The following is a 24,715-nucleotide window of genomic DNA, read 5'->3' as shown; positions in this document are numbered from 1 at the left end:
CCCAGCACTTTGGGAGGCTGAGGCGGGCGGATCACGAGGTCAGGAGATGGAGACCATCCTGGCTAACATGGTGAAGCCCCGTCTCTACTAAAAATACACAAAATTAGCCAGGCGTGGTGGCAGGTGCCTGTAGTCCCAGCTACTCGGGAGGCTGAGGCAGGAGAATGGCGTCAACCTGGGAGGCGGAGCTTGCAGTGAGCCGAGATCGCGCCACTGGACACCAGCATGGGCGACAGAGCGAGACACTGTCTCAAAAAAAAAAAAGGCGGCTTTCATCTAAAATTAAATCTCTTTAATAGATATCCAGTTAATCAAAGTATCTGGGTTTTTTTGTTTAGTTTTTTTTTTTTTTCCGAGAGGACTCTGGTATTCAGTGGTTTTCGAGGAATTTTTTCATTTAGTCTCAGTTGCCTAATTTACTGGCATGTATTTTTCACAACACCTTCTTATCCTGTTAATATCTGTAGACTCTCTGGTGACGCCTGGCTCACTCTCCTGGTTTTATTAAACGTGTCTTATCCTCATCCTTTCATCAGCCTGGCTGGACATTTGTGAAACCTGTTCTCCTTCTCCAAGAACCGGACTTGGAGCCACTGATGTTCTCTGTCTTCTGCCTTCTGTTTTATTTACACTTGGATTTTTATTTCCTTTCATCTGCATATTTGGAGTTTATGGCTGACTTTACTTTTTAGATTTTTTTTCTTTTAATTTAAAGCTATAATCAGTGATTTAAAATCTTTCTTATTTTCTAATGTAGCTAACTGGTAATGTAAAGTTCCCTCCTAATATTGACATACAGGTGTCACACAAATTTGCAATGTTGTGTTTCCATTTCCATGCAATTTAAAATGCTTCTTGATATAATTCTTAATTTTATCATAATCCATAAATTATTAAACAATTTGTTATTTAACAAATATTTCAGAGTTCCCGGCAATCTCTCAGCTATTGATTCTGGATGCCCTCCCAGCCAGTGTAGCCCGCGGTCCATCTGCTTCGGACGTCCAGCGTCTCACCACGGTGGTAAATCACTGTTCACTAAAACACGTCCTTCCCATGGAGACCAGCAGTTTTCCAATTATAACATTTGATCTTCATGTAAAATTATTTTCCTAGGGTAATTTCCCAGCAAGGAAATCAGTAGGTGCCAGGTTAACTAAGTATCACAACAAATTACATACCATTAGGCAATTTTTAAAGTATTATTTAAAAATAATTTCTGATCACCTGAAACACTTTCTTTAAGCAAAATGTGTTTTATGTTAGGCACAGATATGACAATGAGGTTACTAAGGTAGTCAGTGCTGGAAGACGTCAGCCTTGGCTTGAGAAGACCATGCTGGCTGCATGGAGCAATGCGGTGCCAGTGGGTTTCCTGTGGGTGGCATGAGGGGCGGAAGCAAAGCTCTGTGGAGACTCACATTCGGGCAGAGGACATCCTGGGAGGCCCTGGTGAAAGCTTCATGGCAGACACCCAAGATGGACCTGACTACTGGGTGGAATGGTAACTGGGATGCGGGGGGCAATGGAAGCTGCAGGGGCTCAGGCCATCTTTACATTTCTACCCAGTTTTGGGAAAAGTTAGACATTAATGTGATGGATTTTTGCTTTGCAGACCTTCTCCCAGCCTCGAACTCTCTGAGGACGGTGTCCTGGACCATCCCGTCAGAGCTCGGGAAAGCTGCGGCTGCTGAGACGCACTGGTCCATTCAAGACGCTCCCAGATTTGGGTAAAATTACACCAGCTTTTAAGGAAATATTTTAAATGAATACGTGTTTTTAAAATAACTAATAAAAATACGATTTTCTCAACAAATCGTATCCAATCTTTGTGATACAGTTTAAGGGAGGGTTAGCACTGCTACCTTATCCCAGTGCACTTTTGTTTGTTTTTTGTTTTTGAGGCGGAGTTTCACTCTTGTAGCCAGGCTGGAGTGCAAATGGCACAGTCTTGACTCACGGCAACCTCCACCTCCCAGGTTCAAACGATTCTCCTGCCTCAGCCTCCCAAGTAGCTAGGACTATAGGTGCGCACCACCACGCCCTGCTAATTTTTGTATTTTCAATACAGACAGGGTTTTGTCATGTTGGCCAGGCTGGTTTCAAACTCCTGACCTCAGGTGATCCGCCTGCCTCGGCCTCCCAAAGTGCTGGGATTACAGGCTGAGTCACTGCACCCAGCCTCCAGCACACACTTTTAAGGACCAGCAGTCAAGTGCCAGCCAGAACCTACTGCGTGTCAGCGGCCTCTGAGAAACAAAGGTCAGCACAGGAGAGACGGACGTGCTCTAAGTTCAGACAGTCACTTGACTCTGTGTATGTTTCTAACTTAATAGAGAAGATGGGTGTTCTCCATCCACCTACATATTCACAGCACCACCACTGCTTGACCGTTCTGGAATCACTCCTGTGATTAACCATCTCTATCATAAGTTTAAATGAGCCTAGTCTGTAAGAAAGTTTCTCTGAGTGGGCAATTTAGAAATATACATTTGGGTCAACAGATAAGTTAACAAATATTTATTAAGTCTATTCCCCCGAAAGAAAGAAACAACCAAAATCTTAAAACAGTCTTGTTGTGAGACACAAAACCGACTCTGTCTTGGCAGAGCCCTTCAAGACCTCCAGGGACAAAGCACAGCGAACTTCCCTAGGACAGGTGCTCCGGCTCTGGAAACGCAGACGTTTCTGCACTAAATGCACCAAAGCCTTTATGTGAAGCTACATTTTAAAATAATAATAGGCATCAAAATTAAATTGTAATCAGGCACATTTTAATTAGATCCTTTAAATTTAACTGTGAAAATAATTATTTCTAGAATAAGCGAAAGCGTCGTTTGTATTTACCACACACCAAACCATGGCTAACTAGGAGGACTGAAATGGCCCGTGCCTGCATGGAGGCCTCTCCCAGGGTCTGCATGGGAAGACAGGGACCAGTGAACTCGTGGCATGCTTTAATTTTTGTAATTATAAAATGACCAGACTTTATTTTCCTTAATTTGCATTTAGAACCATATTTAAACTCTAGTGTTTAACTGATAAATTTAAGCTCTTAGTATCTTTCCTAAATCTTCTGCTCACTCTAATTAAGGCTACAGAATCTGTGACAATGTTGATTTAATTAAAAGATACTAAACTGGGATGATGTCAAGAAATATCCCCCTACAAAACAGTGTCGGTTGAGTGAACCTGGGACTTCTTACTCTCTGCACCTACAGCCCCGAGCGCCCCTGAGCTCACTGGGGCCGGCTGTGCAGGCCACTCCCTGGCCTGCAGTGGGTTTCATGCGTCTAACTCTTTTCACTCTTATTTTCAAGAGCAACAGGAACTATTTGGTGCACACACATTGTTTCTTACGCCTTCATGTTTGTATATGGCCACCTCAACTCCTAGTTCCAGGTTTTGCCCAGAGAAATGCTGTAAGCTCATTGTATTTTTCATATAAATATTATACATGTAAAATTCTCTTATGTGAACATTTTTGCAAATGTAACTTCTATGAATAGATCTGATAAATGCTTTATGAAAGGTTATGGAGTTTTTTCACTAGTTAACTATTATAACAAAAATTAACTGGGCACCACAGGGGCCGGCCCCATCTTCAACAGGAGAAACAGAGGTATGGACAAAACTGGCCAGCTCAGGCCCCCAACCCTTCACACCCTCCGTACCAGGAACGCCCAGCCGAGGTCTTGTCTGTATTTTTCTCCAAAATAAATTATCTGTTTACAATTCCATGTGATTTTGGGTGTGTGATGAATGCATTGTCAGAGCGTCTTACCTATTTCTATCAAAATATTCAGCTTTTGAATGGGCTGAGTCCTGATAGGTTAAGACAATAAACAAGTAAATTTTCAAATCAATAGTTATCTGAATATATTTACTACTGGAGCTAAATTGACATTCTTGTTATGGCTTGCTCTTAAGACTCTAACTTGTTTTCTTTAATAAACATCTGTTCAATTTAAAATGATTCGCAACTTAAAATGTCACAGGCAAAAGAATCTAATCAACACCAATATAATTAAATAAGAAACAAGTACATATTCAGAAAAAAATGTTTACACAGACAGTTTCTGTAAAAACAAAAATTGGAAATCCAACTAACATCTGTACAAACTTAATGTTTACAGAAATACCAGGAAACCAGGTATGTAAGTATTCCTGAAGTGAAGTGAGATCTCTGAAATGGGACCGGGCCTGGGCCCCTCCCAACCTCAATCAATAAATAATATGTGAGGCACAGCCTGAAATATGAAGACCCAGATTCTTAATTTGTATTCATGCTTCATTGATAAAGTGAATTTAATCTAAAGCAATCACAACTGCGGTGTTCTTTTCCGCAGGTACAGTTGGTAAATTTTCTGCTAGTACAGTGATCCACAACGTTATTCCAAGTTCAGAAATTTATGCACACATTGCAAATATTAATTTATCTCAATCCCACCTCTGATTTGTAAGCAGATACCTAGACTATCTCAGGCTGGGTAAAGATTTCTCATTGATTTGGTAACTTTTTAAAGCACCCACACTATGTGTGCCATGGGAGGGATGTAGGTGCTAGGGATGGAAGAATACTCACCATTCATTTTTATTAATTCCTTTACCTATTGCCCTGATACTCATTGTGCACCACCACTGGGGGTGAGGAGTGGTGGTAAACAGGGTCTCCATTCATTTTTATTAATTCCTTTACGTATTGCCAGAATACTCACTGTGCACCACCACTGGGGGTGAGGAGTGAGGGTGAATAGGGTCTCTGCCTCAGGTGGCTGGACGGGGGTGAGGAGCGATTCACAGGGTGTCTCTCCCTAGGGGGCTGGGTCAACCTCCTGGCTCCCCACACCCTGAGCTTCTCACAGGCTTCCTGGAGCTCTATCTCCCCTGCCCACAGCTGTGAGCTCCTCCCACCGCTGACTGCCCACAGTGACGCTTGCTCCTGGACAGGCCCTGCTGGACTTGGGCAGACGGAAACTGGGTGAATTGTTGGTTCTGTCTGTGCACCCAATTGACTCTACCCAGTTGACTCGCATGAAATCTTTCATAACTGACTCCACAGGGTTTTCCATCTCGATTACTACACTTTGTTCTATTCCTCCTGGCATTATTCTCCTGGTTCTACGCATCATCTCTACGGTTTGAATTGACATTTCTCGTGGGGGATTACCTTACTAAGCTCTTCAAATAAAGTTATTGGTTTAGTGGTGTTCTGTTTTTGGGGCTTTGTTTTTAATTGCATTAATTTTATCTTTACTTTGTTATTCCTTTAACTACCTTTGGGTTAACTATTGTTCTGTTTACATTTGCTAATTGAGTATGTAAGCTGGAAAATGTTTTTTGTAATTTTCTATTATATGGAGTCAAGACTTTATATTTCTCGCTAAATTCTTCTTTGGATGGAGCTTATATTACGTAAGATTTTCACACATATTTTATTCAAATAATTATAATTTCATTATTATTTTTTTCTTTTGCTCATGAGTTTGCATTTTATTTTCAAATTACGACGAAGTTTTGGCTCTCTTTTCATTCCTCAAATGTAAATGTGGTTTATTTTGCTGATTGTCATTTATATTTTTGCCTAAGTACTTACTTAATTTTTGCCAATATTCAATGTATGCCAACAAAAAATGTGCATTTTCTCATTCATGTGTATAGAAGTTTGTATGTGGTTTTTAGATCAAGCTTAATAATTAATAATTCTATACATTCGGCAAATTTTCTTCTTCAGAAATTATAGGTTCCTAAGAAAGCTGGTAAAATTTTACACTATAATGGAGGGTTTTTTCATTCTATTCATTTTACCCTGAGAGTCTGTAAATTGGCTTCATCTGCTTGTCAGGTGGGCTGACATCGCAACCCCTCCACCCTCCAGGCAGGCCTGGCTGCGTCCTCTGCCCTGGACCCCTCACCCACGGGGACGCTGCGCCCCTGCCTCCCACCCATGGTGACCCCGCGCCCCTGCCCCCCACCCACGGGGAAGCCACGCCCCTGCTCCTCACCCACGGGAGGCCACACCGCTAATCACCACTCATGGGGAACACGTGCCCCTGACCCCCACCCACGAGGATGCTGCGCCCCTGCCTCAGCTGCCATCGCCACAGCTGCCAGCTTCTCTGGCTCAGCGTTTGTTTATAAAGCATTTTCCGCACTGATTTTAAAACTCCCCACATCATTACATTTTTAGTTTGTCTGTCAAATGCACATTTTCATTAACTTTTTCCCTTTCCGCATTTGGGGAAGATATAATGCCAATCTCTTAATTAAATACTTACCCAAAGCCTAAGTCTGCACCTGGCCTTCACTGAGAGACCCAGAGCTCTGTCTCCACCCTCCGCACCGGCGCCGCAGCGGTCTGACCCGCCTGGTCTCACGCAAGGTCATGGCTGAATGTCTTACCCCGGCGTGGTTTCAGTGCCTCCACAAATGACTCAAATGACCCCTGTTCCTTTATCATTTTTATGAAGGTATTGTGGAGATAGGTTCCACAATCAGCTCCTGTTAAAAGATATAGAAATATTTTTCCAACTTTTCTCCCTTCACCACTTCTCACTTCTTCCTGAATTTGAGTTTTTCCATTTAATTCAGCAGCTTTTTAATTGATGGTCTCTGTGTGGCAAAATTCTGCAGAAGGCAAGTGTGAGAAAATGTCTACTAAACTACACCTTAAATAACACCAAAGGTAGCTGTGGCCCTGAGGTATTTTGGATGGTCCGGTCTAAATCTCTGGTTGAAATGTGATCACCAGTGTGGGAGCCGTTCGGGTCATCCGGGAGAGGGGCGGCTTGGCGTCATCCCTGCAGTATCGCGTGAGTTCCTGCTCCATTAGTTCACGCGAGAGCTCCGTTAGTTCACGCGAGAGCTGGTTGTCTTAAAGGAGCCTGGCACCTCCGTCCCCTTTCTCTTCCACGTTTGCTATCTCCTGTTTGCTCCGCCTCTTCCTTCCGCCATGAGTGGAAGCTTCCTGAGGTCCCAACCAGAGGCAGATGCTGGTGCCATGCTTCTTACACAGCCTGCAGCACCGTGAGCCAATAAATGTCTTTATAAATCACCCAGCGTCAGGTATTCCTTCAGAGCAATGCAAATGAACTAATACAGGTATGCCAGGTGAATGGCATTTTTCCCCTAGAACTTTGAAAACATACAATTTTCTTTTGCCCTTTTTATATTGCTGTGAAAAATTCTATTTTCCATGTAATTAAATTGTTTTATCTGCAGCTAAATTAGATTATCCCTGGTAGCTTCAGTTGTATTCCTTTCTTTGATGTTCTGTAGTTTTATTGCTCTTCTAATCTTGGTCTTATTTTCATTTACTTTGCTCAGAAATTAATCTGATAATTTATATCCAAAATACATTCTGGAAATTTCTCAGTAATTACTTCTTCAAACATTGTTTCTTCTTCCTTTTGCTGATTTTCTCCTTGGAGGGTAAGAGAAATCAATATTCCAGTTTCCATTTTGTCCTCCAGTTGCAGGAAGTTCCCTTTTTAACTATCTGTCTTTCCAAGGCATGTCTGTGGTTCAGCCTCGGATGCCTCTTTCGAAGTGTGTGACCCCTCTTCAGGATCACTCGTCCGTCCAGATCGGGTCACTTATCTCTAACCAAGTTCACAGCCAACCCTCCATTTAGGCTGCTCATCTGCTTGTCTGTTTAGATCACAAGTGACCTCTTCTCCTGGACATTCCAAGATCCCCTTGGCAACGGCAATTGAGAGAGTAAACTAGTGTTTTAGAAAAGCTCAGCGTCATATTTTATAAGATTGGAGTATTTTCTCTAGTAGCACAGATACAGACGATGCTCCTTGGTTGCTTCCAGAGAATCTCTCTCCTAAGTCCATGCAAGATGAGCCGTTGTGGCTGCTTTCCCAACGGAGGCCAGCCCCCATCAGTGAGCAGTGGGCAGCAGATTCCTAGGGTCAGCCCTGTGAGGGCGGCACAGGAAACAAGCTGGCTGGAGGGACAAGGTGGCCATGCTGTAGTCCCAGCAAGGGCCCAGCCACACCCGGGCACTCCAGGGACATCATGGCCCAGATAAGATGTTCAGGGAAGGACCTCTCATTGGAAGATTTCAAAGTTTATAGGAAGTCTCCAGTGATGGTTCCAGATAAAGAATTCTGAACTACAAAATAATTTTAATTTTCTTTGTAAGACAGTTTTACATTATGGGTTCCATCTATTTAACAAACATGAAAATATTCTGTTTTTTTTTTAATTTTTTATTTATTATATTTATTTTTCCTTTTTGTAGAGATGAGGGGTCTTGCTATGTTGCCCAGGCTGGTGTCAAACTCTTTGCCTCAAGTGATCTTTTGGCCTCAGCCTCCTAAAGTGCTGAGATTACAGGTGTGAGCCACCATGCCCAGCCTGATTTTCTATTTCTCCTTGAGAGAGTCAGTTTTGGAAGATCTTCTAAAAGAAATGTGCCATTCTACATACTCCATTTAATCATTGAAACCCCTTGTCATATGTTCCATTTAATCACTGAAACCCCTTGTCATATGTTCCATTTAATCATTGAAATTCCTTGGCATAAACTTTTATTAATACCCCACTATCATCCCTTTTTAAGTGTGTAAAATCTGTAGTGAAGACCCATTGCTCATCTGGATTTTGCTTAATTATATTCTCTCTCTTTCTGACCAGTTCTAATAGGTATTTACTAATTTTATTTTTCTTTTAAAAGAACTAACTTTTAGCTTTCTAACTTCTAACCATTAATTTCTTAGTTCCTTCTTTCTGGTTTTTATTTTCAGTTTAAGTATTGATATTTAAAAATATCTTAGGATAGCTATGTAAGTCATAAAATTTCAGTCATTCTTATTTTCAAATACAGTTGGCCCTCCATATCTACAGGTTTCATATCTGTGTATTCAGCCAACTGCAGAGTGAAAAAAATATATATTTTTAATTCGGACTTTATTGAACATGTACAGACAGGTTTTTTTTTTTATTATTTCCTAAACAATGCAGTATAACAACTATTTACATAGCATTTATATTGTATTAGGTAGTATAAGCAACCTAGAGATGCTTTAAAGTATAGGGGAATGTGAATCGGTCATATGCAAATGCTACACCATTTTATATAAGGGACTTGAACATCCACATATTTTAGTATTTGAGTGAGGTCCTAGAACCAGTTCCCCATGGATACCCAAGGACAACTGTGTATGAAATCAAGGCTATGCGTTTCTCTATCAGTATTACTTTGGCAGCATCACAGAAGTTTTATATACAGGATATTCATTATCACTAAGTTAAGGTTTGTTCATCATGTTTTCAACTGTTTCATCAATGCTGTACTTTAAAATTATTTAACTATAATCAATTACTTTTTTTCCTTCTTTTTGTAAACTACCACTCTATTTGTTTTATATCTTTAGAGCCCATGTGCACAAACTTAGGATCATTGTGTCTTGTTGGTGGAATGACGCATTCATCACTATGCAGTATCTTTGTATCAAATACTTTTTCCTAATTGTCTTATTTGACTGAAATTATTGTACTACCTTTGCTTTATTTTTAACATTATTTATGCAATATATATAATATCCTTTCAATGTTTATGAATGTCTTAAGTGCATACATTTGTTTTATTTTTATTCAGAGTAAGACACATTCACCTTTTAGTTGGAGGACTTGCTCCATCATGCCATTAAGTTATGGACAGGTGGGACTCATGGTGCTATATCAACATCTGCTTTCTATTTGTTCTCCCTGTTCTGTGCTCCTTTTATCCCTTTGTTGCCTTCTTTTGTGTTGACTAAATCTTTAATGATTCCATTCCCCACCCCGTTAGCTTGTTAGTGGACATTCTAGCTCACGCTGGCAGTTATAGCAGCTTCTTTGACTTAACAGTCTTTGTTGTTTTCTGTTGGCCACTTCCTAGACAATGCATGGAACTTATGCACCCCCTGCCTTTCACTCTTACTTGTGTTATTATTGGTGTGTATTTTAATTACATTATTTCAAACCATCAAAGCATTCCCTCTCTTGTTTCCACTCTCAGTGTTTATTTAGATTCACCTGTATACTTCCTTTTCTTTCCATCTTTGTTTTCCCAGCAGTGCTGAGCTATCATCTGGGGCACTGTCCTTCTTCTGTTGTGGTCTCGTTGGTGACCTAGGTCACTGTCTTTCTTCTGCTGTGGTCCCATTGGCCCATTGGTGACCTGGGGCATTTTCTTCTGCTGTGATCCCATTGGTGGCCTGGGGCACTGTCCTTCATCTGCTGTAATCTCATTGGTGACCTGGGACACTGTCTTTCTTCTGTTGAGGTCCCATTGGTGGCCTGGGTCACCGTCTTTCTTCTTCTCTGGTCCCGTTGGTGCCCTGGATCACTGTCTTTCTTCTGTTGAGGTCCCACTGGTGATCTGGGTCACTTTCTTCCTTCTGCTCTGATCCCATTGGTGACCTGTGCTCCTAGTGGCTGCTTTCCTAACAATGCCTCCATTTCACCTGGATGTTGTAGTCTGGGTTGGTAGTTGTTGCTTTAGTGCTTTGAATGCTCATTATCTTCTGTGTCACAGTCCACACGGTGAGCGTCAGGGCCAGCTCTGCCTCTGCTCTTTGCAGAACTGCCTCCTCCGAGCTCTGCTGCTTTGGAGACTTTTCCTTTGTCTCTTGCCAGCTGTGCTCCCATGTAGCTAATGTGCTTTTCTCTGAATTCACCCTGGCTGAGTGGTTCTCACCAGTTTAAGGTCATTTTCAGTGAACCTGTTCACCTGAGCACCCGTTTTTCTCTCTCGTCTCTCTGTGGCTCCAGTTGTGCGTACCCGGATCTTCCCCAAAGTCCCCCTGTCTGGAAGCTCACACCTTCCCAGTGCACATTCTCTCTCTCATGCTTCAGTTCCTTCTGCTTCATCCTCCTGTTCACTAATCATCAGTCTCCAGATGCACATCATTTGCTTCACACTCCATCCATCCTGTTCCGATTTCCAGTCAATGTGTTTCATTCTAGAATCTCCACGTAACTGCTTTTCATCATTTCTATTTTTGGATAACATTCTCCATAAAGGTATTGAATTCCTTAAATCAACTGCAATTATTTTAAAACCAGTGTCTCCTTGTGTCTTGCAAGTGTAATTATGTCTGCTATAGACCTATTCCTCTTGCCCTTTAATTATCTTGATTTTTGGCCATTTTTTCCCTGTACACCTGGTTATTTTTGATTGAATGCAGGACATCGTGGGTGAAACTTGCCAGGAAAATGTGAGGTTCCAGGAAAGTGTCCTCTTCCCCCAGGCGAGTTTACTTCGACTCATGGGCAAGTGTTTCCCCAGAAGAATCACCTAACCAAAAAGGAGTTCACACGGGGTTAACCAGGTGACTTAACTCTTGTGGAAAATGGCTTAATTTTAGAACCGTTACTTTAGGATGTAGCATGACAGGGTCTCCGGAAAACCTTGAGACTCTGATGCCTCCTCACACTCCCAGACCCACAAGGACGCTCCTCCCCACACCTCAGCACCAGCCAATGCCCTGGGTGAGCGTGGGCCCAGCTGCCGGCCCTGCTGCCTCCTCTCCAGCTCTGACCAGAAACAGCTCTCAAGACCATCAGATGGTTTCAGTTTTTATGTTTGAATTTTGCCCAGCTTTTCTACTATAAACTGAATGACCTGTGTGGAAGAAGAAGGAGAAGGAGAAGAAAAAAATAAAATGAAAGAGCAAGCAGCAAGCTCTTCCAATTTGGACACCTGGAAACACAAGGCAGGAGTGAGCCTCTGTGCCCTGCAGCCCTGAAACCTCTGCGTGTCCCCAGTATCCCCAGCCACACGCAGGGGTGGGGAGAAGCGCACACCCAGCACACCGTGAGGCCAAGGCAGAGTGGAGAGGCCACCTGGAGCAGACACGCCCAGCCATCCGAGTCCCTCCAACAGCTTCAGCTACGCGCACACATCCCCGCGATTCATCGGTAAGTGGCTGCTTTGTGAGTCTCTTTTACTTTGTTAACCAGAGGGTATAAAAGGAAGCTGACTAAAGCCTGTGTCTAAATCTGCAGATGTGGCCACTGGAGGTAAAATGGAGCTGTGAGACTGGGGATTTCATGCACGTTTCAACCTTCCACCGATTTTCCCCACAGTCCTGCTGTGGGCAAGAACTAGCCCTTCATTACTGTGTTCCTAGTGGATGCGTGAAAATAAAGTGTGTGCCACACCAATCACATTTCCCCACACGCTGTAAGGCTGCACGCCACATAAGACCTTTGCTTTCTGACACCAGGGGTGGGCTATGGTGTTCAAATCCGTTCTATCCAATTTGTCACATGCAGGAGGCTCATTCCGTGAGCATGGACCTGTTCAGCAACATGCTTCCCAGGTCTAAGTTTCCATACTTTGTCCAAATATAATATATATAGAAAAAGTGCCACAAGTTATGTGCAAGCTTTGTAAATGTACTTTTGACATTCTTTAAAAATGTACATTATAGCAGATTCTGTACTCTTTAATGGACAAATTAATCTCTGTGGTTGCAATAGCTTATTAAACAGTCTAATTTTTAAAGTTATCTAATTTATTTAGCCTTTTATGTGCATTGCTGCAAAATTAGATAAAAAGAAAATGAGGCAGATTTGGAAGACTCCAATTCATTGAAAAATTTGGGGTTGATGGACAAATTATTTAGCTTCCCCAAAATTAGTGCAGAATGCTGAGGTCCAAAGAGACCATCATAAACAGTCAAGGCCACGTGGTGTCTTAGCCTGGCCGACACTCACACCCTCAGCAATGAGGGGAAGTTAGTTCACCTTCCTGAGTCCCAGTTTCCCAATGTATATGAAAGGAGACTCAGTTAGAGTCAAAATGTGAAACTCTGTGGTGCCAATCTATTAATGAAAACTGACTGCATGGCGTCTAAACACTGCTGAGTAACCTGTGACTTTACAGGACTGTCAGAGAGCGCCCTGATTTCAAGAGCTTTGCAGTCTGGTAGGGAAAGTCTGTGCCATCCCACAGGGACCCCTGAGCTGCTGAGCTGTTCGAGATGCTGAGACACTAGGGGACACATCGAGGGGAATCCTGATGCAATGCTCCCAGCCTGCAGGCGTCTCCTCCTGGCGACAGGGCACTACAGTGAACGAGAGTGTAGGGTGGGCCCGGGACTGAGGGCCGGGGGCAGCCATGTCTGGGGAAGGTGAGGAGCTTTCTGAAGGCGCTCCAAGCTGGTTTCCCTGAAAAAGGCCAGGTAAAATACACGCGAAGTGCAATGGAAAACCAAGGAGAGGAAGGCCCTGGAGCTGGGCCTTGGGAGATGGGTGTGTCTGATCACAGGACACAGCAGCAGGTGGAGCTGGGGTGACCACCATCAAATCCTTTCATGCCCAGGAACACACCCTGATCTCTAAGTTCGTTAGAAAAGATGACTATAACCCTAATGGCCATCATGGCAGAGTAAAATTAGTTTGCAATGTTAGGAAATCAGGTTGGGATGTTATGTTGAATTCAGAAAACTATCTTGTTATTTTCAATGCTCTGTAAAATTTCAAAATGTTCCTTGTGTAAACAACCAGAATAAAACGTAAATTCATTTTATGTATGTTCATGTTATTCTACATAATTTTATAACCAATTTGGAAATTAACCTGTGATTTGAAAGGTAATTTAAAAATAATGTCCTTGCAATGTGCCATTCTTATGAAGGCTAAAATCTTACTGCTTTACAAAGTAATTGCCTTATTTTACCAATGCTGCTTTTGTACAATTGTGGGGTCTTTAAAAAAATCTTTTTGTTGTTGTTGTTGTTGTTTTCCCACAGTGACTAGGGTAAATATGATTAAGAGGTAGAGTTTCTGATAAATCTAACTTTACCATTTGGTCAAAGCAAATGATGGCCAGTTCCCAAGCTCTTAACTATACACATTCAGGTATCCAAGTTCTTCAGGCAGGTGTGGGATTTACTTAGCAGATGTAAAAGAAAACAAAATGAAACGACTCTCAGCTCAAACCTTCTCTTTACTTCTATGAGTCCATGCCTTGTTGCCTCAGACTCACTGCAAACTCCAAGGAGCAGCTAAAAGGTCTTTGCTCATAATAGAAGTTCCATAAAAATGCACAGTTCTTGGGGTTGGTGGGGATGGCCGCAACCACTTCCAACGTCTTCTCTTATGTGGTAAGAGCTTTAATTTCTGCATGAGAATTAGATTTTAGAAAACATTCCAATATGAGTTCTTCATGAGTGCTACAAGCTGAATGCAAAACTCTTGAAACTGATATTTCTCTAGAAATTAAATAGCCAGATTAGTTTGCAATTACATTCACTGGTGTTTAATGAGAGCAATAGAAAATGGGCTATTAATATTCAGTATTTATAGTTCCATTTGAGAATGTTAAAAGGGTAATCTTTACTACCAAATCAGAAGAAAAACTCATTTTAGACAGTAAAAACTTGGTAAAATGAAAAGTTAAAAGTTTTGCATCTTTAGGAAGTAAAGTCATTTACACAGATTTTCAGTTAGGTTTTACCAAACCATGAAAGTGAAATATTTGCTTTGCAACTTAATTCTTTAATTTTTTTTTTTATGAATAATCGCCAGCCCAGGGAAAATCCTCTCTTTGTATCTAATTTCTTGTGGTCTTCTCATGAGTGTAGAATGACTTAGCTTTGACAACTTCTGCACCTTTAAATTTATGTTGGATTTTAGCAAATAGTTTAAACATTTATTAAATTGAATTCAGCTCCAGGTGTGTTTCCTTCTCTTGGTGGCTCTTCCATTCTGATGGCCCGACAGTCAAGCAGTGAGGAGTTAGCCCTGACTCGCCGTCCTACGGGACAGACGGGCAGGTGAGCCCGTGCAGGTGCAGGTGAGAGGCCCCAGCTGAGGCCTGAGGTGTGCTTTCTGTTCCCTGGGCAAGGACCGCAGGAGAAAGGCTTTGCACGCGGTGTGCACGGACGCCTCTGCGCCATCATTAATCTCTGTATCCTGAGCACACACCCCACAGGAAGACAGCAGCAGAAGTGCCCAGAACAAGGTTACCAGAACGCGGGCCCCCCTCGGACGCACCCCACTCCTCTGCTCCTCAGTGGAAACGCACCTGCTCCTGATTCCTGGGTTCCAAGGCCTGAGTCCTAGGGGGGCGCCCAGGGAAGACTGTCCACTCTCTCTCCAGGACCAGCCCGCAGGGATAGGCGGCCCCACGCAGGATGAACCTGGGGGCGAGTGGGGGCACCTCGCTCCCTCTTCCCACGTGTGAGTCGAATCGCGGGTCACACATGGGCTTTGGACACTCAGAGCCTGAACAATAGGGTCCCGGCAGAACCACATTAGAACAGGAAAGTGATGGACAACAGCCTCCCCGCGCCCTGCACCTGCCCCGCCCACCCGCAGGTGTCGGGGACCAAGGCGACGGGCGCGCACGGGTGCCTGTGGGGTCCTCACACGATCGCGTCCTGCGCGGCCGCCAGAGCTCCCGGCCCCTTCACCACCTCCCCCTTCCCATCTCTGCGGGGCCGCCCTGCTGCAAACCACGGGGAACCCGTCGCCTGCGCGGCAGACCCCGGGAAGGGCGCATCCAACGCCGCGTGCGCTCAGTCCCGGACACCCGCGCCGCCCGCGCCTTGAAAACCCGCCCGCTCCGCGTCCTGCGCTCCTGGCCCGGTGTCCTCGGGGCCTTCACGGGGTCGTGGAGCGCGGGCAGCAGCGTGGGCAACGGGAGCTCGGTTCCCGCTCAGGGGTCTCACCCCCTCCAAAGGGGGACGGGGCCTCGGAGACCCGCGCGGGGCGGACCGGGGCTCAGCCGCAGAGGGACGCGGGCAGGAGGCCTCCCCGTTTCCAGTCAGCCTCCATGTAGAGCAAGGTGCCCAGGTCGCCGCCCCAGTCCAGGCCACGCGGCCTCTGCTCCAGGTGGGGACTTCCTGGAGGCGGGGGCGGAGCGCGGTTCCAGCTGCAAACCTCGGGGAGCTCGGAGCAGGCCCGGGAGGTCTCGCTGGCATCTTCTGTTCCCACAGGCCTAAGACTGAGACAGCTGCGTGTTCAGCCTGCCCGGGAGCCCAGGGGCCTGCGCAGGGAACCCGTCCCCCAGGGGCTCAAGGTCATAATCGGTGACCTCTTGGACGCTGGTGCTCCCTTTCTAGATGCTTCTGCCTCTGAGTCCTGAAGGGCCGGCCTCCTGCTGGACGGTGCACGGTGCCTTCTGCAGAAACGCCTGTTTTCAAATGAAACATAACTTAAGAAGAAAATAAATAAATACAGGAGGCTTCTGTCAACATGCGAACGCCCCAGACTTGAAGACTTGAATTAAGCTCTACTCAGCACGCACGGTGTAGGCGATGGGCTTCCCTTCCAACCTTCCGAAATATCTTTAGATGTGGCCACAGATGTGCCCCTTCACCGGCCGGGGCAGCTCCAGAGTCCTGCTGGCTTCCTGGGGCTTTTCACTCTGTTTTCTGCTGATCCCCCAACCTGGATACCACCCCAGAGGCCCATGCATGGCATTTACAAACACACACGCATGTGCACACAGACACGCGTGCACAGGCAGCCGCTGGGAGCTGATGTCAGTCCCGCGCATACCCTGCCTCCAGCTGCCTTTGAAATTCCCCCTCATGCCCTGCATTTTTCCCTGAGGCTTCCCTGGCTACGCAGGGCACAGCATTTCTTCTGATGGTATTCAGGGGAGGGCCTTTCATCAAAGTCTCCGTGCTGGCTGTCGCTGTAATGAGGCACGTTTCCCAGATGTTCTGTGAATCGTCTCCAGGGCTGGGTCGCAGCCGTGCTGACACCACTGTTTTGTGAGTGTGAGCAGAGCAAGCCCTGGGGCGTGTTAAAGCTGTGAAGGCACATAACCGGCTTTTATTGCAATTTGATTGTTATTCCCAACTAATCACCTCTTAAAAAAAAAAAAACCAAAAAAACAAGCTTTCAGAAGGCAGGGCTCCTAATCATAAAAGCATCTTTGGTTGTAAAGAAAGCTGTGTCCCTCCCACATGCTCTGTGTGATGAAGCCGCTTTAAAGAAGCAGCCACACCGGCTCAAAGGGAAAAGGGCCTCCACCCTCCCACATTGTGGGGGGAGGGCTACTAACGTCAACGTACAATTTCCCGCCCTGAAAAATGTACCCCCTCCAGTATGTCCTGTGGGAGTTTGGACCAGGGAACAGTGCAAACGCAGTTTCTCTCTGATGTGACGGCCCCCCACTCACTCCATGGCCCAGCTTCCGCCCACCCAGCACCCAGAGGGGTTACAGACTCACCTCATTTCCAGGTACCTGCACTCCCACCTGTCCCAGCGGAAAGGCACCAACACCATGGCCAGGGAAGTGCTTGGGGGAAGCTAATTATTAACATTAAAATGTGTATTTTTTTGTTTTGAACCGAATCCTGTAGATCTGAAGCATCTCCCTGTGATTCTTCAGCTAATCCCAGTGTCTGAGGACAGGAAGTTCAGACCTTCCAAAGGCCCCTTTGATAGCCACACAGGGGCCTGGGGATGTTTCCAGAGCAGCTCACACCCCGAATGCTCACGCCGGCTGAGGAATGAGGTGGCTCAGGGCAGGGTCTGGAGTCACTCAGTCAGGGGCTGGCGTGGGCCTCCCCTGTTGAGAGGGAGTCCATGGCTGCTCTGCGGTTTTAAATTTTCAGCTGTTAGAAGCAGCCACACCACTTCTTGAGCACTTCACTGCTCAGAAATTTTTTCTGCCAGGACCTGCAAATCATCACTTTGAAGTTCACCCTCCACCGATCCCTAAAGCGGGGGCACAATGCAGCCAGGCTCTTTGCTAAGGAAAACCAGGGTGACCTTTCCTACAGGTCCAACAACTTCCCCACGTGGCAGGTGCCTCCCCAGCATCTGCTCCTCAGGCCCGGGGCAGGAAAGCTCTAGGTGGGCTCAGTGGAGGTTGTGGGTAGGTGCCGGGCTGCAGGCGGGGGAAGCTGACCTGCTCCTGGGAGCCAGGCTGGGTGTGGAAGACACCAGCAGAATCTAAGTGAATCGGGAATGAGGCTGTGAGGCCACAGAGAGCGAGAAGGGGCCTCAACATGCTACTGGCCCCAAAGGAAACCTAAGACTCTGCTGCCCAAACTGCCACCACGGGTCGGCTGGGAGAAGCCCCTTCAGCAGCCAGAGGCCACAGTTCATGTCTCATGACTCCAGCTGAGGAGGTGCAAGTGCAGCTTCCTTCAGGAGGAAACTGCCTGACACTGGGGGCGTCTCTGCCTTGGACATTTGCAGAATGTGCCCCACCTCTGTCCACAGACCTCCCCGTGCTCCCACCCGCCTCTGTCCACAGACCTCCTCCTGCTCCCACCCGCCTCTACACACAGAGCTCCGCCTGCTCCCACCCGCCTCTGTCCACAGACCTCCCCCTGCTCCCACCCGCCTCTGTCCACAGACCTCCCCCTGCTCCCACCGCCTCTGTCCACAGACCTCCCCGTGCTCCCACCCGCCTCTGTCCACAGACCTCCCCCTGCTCCCACCGCCTCTGTCCACAGACCTCCCCGTGCTCCCACCCGCCTCTGTCCACAGACCTCCCCCTGCTCCCACCCGCCTCTGTCCACAGACCTCCCCGTGCTCCCACCCGCCTCTACACACAGAGCTCCGCCTGCTCCCACCCGCAAGGATCCCTCAATGTAGATTCCCAGGGATCAGAAAGGCAACACTGGACAATCTCAGATTTTAAACCGTGATATCCTCCCAATTATAAAAGATAACACTTAAACAATAATGTTTAAACCTAAAACTACTCTAAAAATATGTTTATTGATTTTTAAAAATCCAAAAGAAGGTAGAAAAGAAGAGAAGAGGGAAAGAACAGATAGCACAAACAAAAACAATAGTGGAATGACTGACATAAGCTTAAGACACCAGTCGCCATGTTTTCTAAACATGCCTCAAGACTGGGAGAGGCGAGTGGGGCGTGGAGGAGGCAGGCAGCATTTAATCGCATTGTCGGTCTTCCTACCTTAAACATGGTTTTAACAGATGCTAAAAACTTGAACCTGCATGTGTGCTAATAAAATATCATACTTGGAATTACTATAAAATAATTGTGTACAGTTGAGCTGTTTTTATATGCTGACCAATAGCTCACATCAAAACTCCTCTATGACATGTAATTTTGACAAATGAGAAAAAGTCTATAATGCATTTTTTGGATTAATGAAGCTAACTTATACTAAAAGATAATACCAGCAAGTGTCAAATAATTCTAATAAAATCTGACCTAGTTGCTACAAAGAAAAAGTGTCTCATTGTATCACATTTACCCAGTTATGAGTAGCAGGTGGCCCCAGGCGCCAATGGTGCCCTGGTCCTCGCCATCCTGTGTGACTCTGGGCTCTCCCTGCTCACTGCAAAGGCTGGCGCCTGGGCTTCGGGATGGTGCAGGCTGGACCCAGGCACAGGGGAGCAGTCAGGCCTCAGCCAGCTTCCTCCAGGCTGGCCTGGGCTTCGGCATGGTGCAGGCTGGACCCAGGAGCCGGGGCACAGTCATGCCTCAGTCAGCTTCCTCCAGGCCAGGGCGGCACAGTAGTGGCCTCCCCAGAGCGTGTCCAGAGAGCCAGGCGCAGAGTGTCCTCACCATGTCCACACAGGGAAGGAGTGCAGGTGTGGATGCAACCTCGCATCCCTGGACGGATGTCTGCTGTGTGGAGAGGCAGGTGCTGGGGACCCCTTCCTGGACACAGTCACTCTGTCCCCTTTGGAGTGGCGGGAGAGCTGCCTGCAGGGCTCTGAGGATGGCCCGGGTTCTGTGGCTCCCACATGGCCTCCTGTCCTCCCTGTGGCACTCCCTGGTGATCCTGTAGAGCTCTGAGGATGGCCCGGGTCCTATGTCCTGCACGTGGCCTCCTATCCTCCCTGGTGACCCTCTGAGGCTCTGAGGATGGCCCGGGTCCTGTGGCTCCCACGTGGCCTCCTGTCCTCCCTGTGGCACTCCCTGGTGATCCTACAGGGCTCTGAGGATGGCCTGGGTCCTGTGGCCAACACATGGCCTCCTGTGACCCTGTGGGGATCTCCCGGCTGTCACCAGAGATTTTAAAGCCCAGTAAATGTTTTCATGTCCAGAAAACTCCTGTCAATATGTACGTTTACATTACCACCCAACCCGACTAATAAACACTGTGATTGGAAGTCGTCTTTTTCTTATATCTTTAGCCTGACTCATCCAGCTAACATTTTGCTTAAATACAGAACAAAGTTCTTCTTTGAATAGCACAGAATTAAATAAAAACTCAATGATTAAATTCCCTTAAAGACAACCTCTTTTGCCATTTTAGTCACTTAAATTCCCTAAGACTAAAAACTAAATATATAAATATATATTATTTTCTCAAATCATTGACAATACACCAAATAAATAGTATTCTTATTAGATTGGCAGTTATGTGTTTAATTGCCTGAATTTTCAAAAATTAAATATAATGTATTTTCTTTTTTTTTTTTTTTTTTTTTTTTGAGACGGAGTCTCGCTCTGTCACCCGGGCTGGAGTGCAGTGGCCGGATCTCAGCTCACTGCAAGCTCCGCCTCCCGGGTTCACGCCATTCTCCTGCCTCAGCCTCCCGAGTAGCTGGGACTACAGGCGCCCGCCACCTCGCCCGGCTAGCTTTTTTTGTATTTTTTAGTAGAGACGGGGTTTCACCGTGTTAGCCAGGATGGTCTCGATCTCCTGACCTTGTGATCCGCCCGTCTCAGCCTCCCAAAGTGCTGGGATTACAGGCTTGAGCCACCGCGCCCGGCTAATATAATGTATTTTCTAAATTTATTTTTATGAACTCCTAATTTCTCTTTTATATCTAGTAAATCAATAATTAAAATTTTCAAATTGAATATTAAATAAAAATTTAAAGTATTCATATTTTAATAACAAGTCCAACATGGCAGATGATTTAATATGTTCAGTTCCTTTATTTTAAATTCCGTAAAGCACACAGACCCCACAGGGCTGCAGTTGGGTTTACGAGAAGGAGTGTCACGGGGCCATCTGTAGCCTCCTGGGGCCTTCGGTCTCTTCCTGGGATTGCCGACCTGGTCACTGGAGAGAGCGGTCACCGAGTGGCTGGGCTGAGGACCAGGGCCTGTCTGAGGTGCAGCAGTCCAAGGCCGTGGTGCGTCCCCAGCATATCCAAGGGTCCCCCAGAGCTCAGTCAGGCCGAGCCACACGTCCTGTGACTTCCTCTGCATTGCAAGTTCAGCTCCAACACCAGGGACAGGGGATCAGATTGAGGTTACTACTAGGAAGTTTTCAAGTTTCACCTTTTCCCATGATTTTCTTTCATTTTTCCATCATCCAGTTGACTCTTCAGACCTCTGCACACTCATCCAAGCCACAGTTGGTCTCTTTGCTGCACATCAGAGCTAACAGATCCCAGCACCTTCCCTGAAAGCTCTTCGATTTGATGAGAGGTGGCTGAGTTATTCGGCCAGGTCACCCACTGAGCAGTGTCCTTTAATACCGTTCCGCTTTTGTGTATGACGTGAAGCCTTTGCCTGTCTTCTCTCGGGCATGGTAGTGTCACCTGGGTGATGTTCCCACTCCTGACCCCATCCCTGTGGGCAGAGGATGTTCAGATCTCCGAGGACACGTGGTCCTGCCCCATACCCGAGCTGGAGCAGACACGGCAGGTGTTCCTGGGGCGAGTGGGGCGGGGAGGAGTCTGCCACTTCCCAATCAAAAATCACCACCATTAACCTGTTGCTATTTACTTTTTCCAAGTTTTTAAATTAACTTTTTGCAAAATACATTGAATGATTCATGACCATATGTAATAAACGACAGGATCCTTTCCTGGATATAAAATATGCTTGGGATCACTCCGTGAGAGGTGGTGTGTGCTGCCTCTCCTTTACCTTGGTACTGTCTGCGTTTCAGAGCTTGGGCAGACGGACTTCTGTGACGTTCTGCCCACGGACGTGTGTAATCCCGGCCCCTACCCCCAACGTAGGAGTTAAGGGGCTGCATGTGTGTTTGTGTGTATAAAGAAAACGACCACTTCCAATTGTGATGGACACGGCCAACTGTCCTCCAAAATAGCCCAGATCATAATCCATCAGCAAAGGACGAGAACATTTGTTCCCTGTGCATTTGTCAAGATTTACTATAAAATGAAGTTGTACTATGAAATGAAAAGCTGTCTCTTTTATCATGCGTTCATGAATTTACGAGTGCGATCGAAGCTCTTCCTACACGTTAATTAGACACTGACATTTACTTTCCTCGGCGTCCTGCACTGAGATGCACTGAGAGCATCCCTTTTCCTCCAGGGATGCTGGTCCACTTACTGAAACTCCGGATATTTAGATATTCATCCCGTCTGTCATTTCCTGGTGAAAGTGTGTCTTTTTCATGTCTCTTTGAAAAGAAGTTAACTCTGTATTTCACGGCTGCGTTCCTCGTGCCTCCGAGGCTGGTCTCCTGCGTGTCTGGTTCTCACACGGGAAGCTCTTGCCGTATTTGTCTGACTGTTTGTTCTTCCCGCCTCACTTTCTCCACCATGTCGGCCTGATGGAGGGCTTGGCTTCTCCTCGTTGCTCCTCCATATTTTTCTGTTTCTCCTGAGATTTGGAATTTATTATTTCTGTGCCTTTCCTTCCACTGTTTTCTCTAAATGTCCAAAACTCACATGTAACCAAATATATTTTTCAAAAGCAAGATTTGATAACTGTCAAATCCTTCTCTTCCACATGCCCCCATGCCACATTTTTTATCCCCCTGGAATAATCCAGAAATTTTAGTTCCAGATTTCTTTATTTCATCTCAGAAACATTAAGTTACAAACAGCATTTAAGAAACGTATGTTTTAGTGGTTTTATGACCACCTCCTCCTAGTCTTTCATGCCCACGGCTCCTTTCTCTTCCTGAAATTTTTCCTTTTGTAGCAGGACGAGCCGCAGACAAAACTCCTCAGACACCGGATTAAAGAAGGAAGAGGTTTTTTATTCGGCTGGAAGCGTCGGCAGACTCGCGTCTTAAGAGCCGAGCTCCCCGAAAAAGAAATACTTGGCCTTTTTAAAGGCTTACAACTTTAAGGAGTCTACATGAAAGGGTCGTGATAAATGGAGCAAGCGTGGAAACGTGACGGGAGCTACATGCATCAGCTAACAGAACAAAAAGTTTTACAATGCTTTTTTTCATACAGTGTCTGGAATTTACAGATAACACAAGTAGTTTAGGTCAGGGGCTGATTTTATTATTATTACTTGTTTTAACTCCTAGGGCTGGGTGGTGGTGCCTAGGTTGTCTGGCTATTTATCTTACGTTTGCTTCTTTCTCTCTTTCCTCCTGTCTTGTGAACTAGGCAAGGTCGGGGGAGGAGGGCAGCAGGAGTAGTAGTGATCTCCTTCCTTACTTTCATCTTACATAAAATGTATTCTGCAGCCAGGACGTGTCCTCGGAAAGGCCTGTGTCTTCCCTGCCTTTTGTACCCTCCTTGGGTTGGTTTCAGGAATCAGCACACATTAAAGACGTAGGTGATGCTGTTTGTCCTCCTGACAAGTTTGGAGATTCAGTGATCAAACTCCAGCATTGCCCACAATCATGCAGACAGCTGTGACTTCCTGAATTAACCAACATCCAGTCACCTCTCCACGTGCCTCAGGTGGAACCTGCTGAGTTTCACAGAAGCACAGGCTGGCATTTCCCCACCCAGATCTGCTCAGAAGGGCCTCCAGGTCTAAGGATTCATATCACATGTCAATAAGGAGAAGGCATGGGAGGAGTTTAAAGGATATTTAAAGCTGTTAGTAAAGGTGGAGCTGCAGGAGAGACCGTGGCCGTCACACAGGTGAGGAACAAGGTCTTCCTCGTGCAGATCCACTGAGCCACCTTGGAGCTTCCTTCCTGTTCCCTGGGACCTAGAACCCCACCTCTGAGGACTGCCTGAAGGGTTCAAAGGCACATGGCAGCGCTCTGTGAACTGTGAGGTTGGACAGAGTGTCATTGCTAAACTGCATCCTCTCACACAGCAATTGTCCTGTGTGCCAGGCAGGCTGGATGTGCTCTGAGGCCTGTTCCCCGGTGACAGGCACCCTGGACGCGCTCTGGGGCCTGTGTCCCGGGTGACAGGCAGGCTGGACGCGCTCTGGGGCCTGTTCCCGGGTGACAGGCACCCTGGACGTGCTCTGAGGTGTGTGTTGGACATGCCTTCCTCCTGCTGCGGGTCTCAACTCCATCTCCATTTCCCACCCCGATCCAGAGCTGGAGCGTCAGAAACTAATGCTTGGTCTACAAGTTCCCCGACAGCCAACCGTGGGCCTCAGAAAACGTCTTCAAAATGATGTCCACTGACTTTTGTTCATTCGCAGCGAACCCCAGACCCTGGTCCTTCTGTGAAGCGGTTCAGGCTCTCGGGATGGGCTGGGAATCGGTCCCAGACGCAGCTGTGGCGGATGGTGATGTGGGCGGCAGGTGACCGTCGCACCCTCTCGGTGGAGGGCCAGACCCTGATATCGGCTCTTCTCTAGGCCCTTCGGGGACTTCACTCCCCCGGGCCCCCCAGGGTGGGGGACGCGCTCACCCCGCGAGGGAGGGGCTGAAGTGACCGCGGCATCTGTCCAGAGAACAGAGGCTGTGACGGACGCCGTTGGTTTCTGCATCGTGTAAATCATCATGGCAACAACGAAATGCTCCCGACATATTTTATACGAGAGGTGGGGGCAGGGGGCACGGCCTCCTAACCGAGCTGCAGCCCCATCTGGGGAGAATTATGCCGGTCCGGTGTGCAGACCGTAACTCCTCTCCACCTGACAGAGCCGCAGTCAATCTCCAGCTGCTGCAGGCGTCGG

General features: G+C 46.5%; 1 long non-coding RNA gene across 1 annotated transcript; it reads left to right on the top strand.

Moving 5' to 3' along the window:
* The first annotated feature begins 8,764 nt into the window (after window positions 1-8,764).
* LOC105473738 (uncharacterized) lies at window positions 8,765-13,497 on the top strand. The gene is made up of 3 exons (XR_982418.2): window positions 8,765-9,265; window positions 11,184-11,916; window positions 12,004-13,497. It is a non-coding gene; the product is annotated as an uncharacterized lncRNA (long non-coding RNA).
* The last annotated feature ends 11,218 nt before the right edge of the window (window positions 13,498-24,715 follow it).

This window comes from Macaca nemestrina, chromosome 11 (genome assembly GCF_043159975.1).
Source record: "Macaca nemestrina isolate mMacNem1 chromosome 11, mMacNem.hap1, whole genome shotgun sequence".
Lineage (NCBI taxonomy): Eukaryota > Metazoa > Chordata > Mammalia > Primates > Cercopithecidae > Macaca > Macaca nemestrina.
Note: the sequence above shows the minus strand (reverse complement) of the source record. Positions and strands in the feature narration are given on the sequence as shown.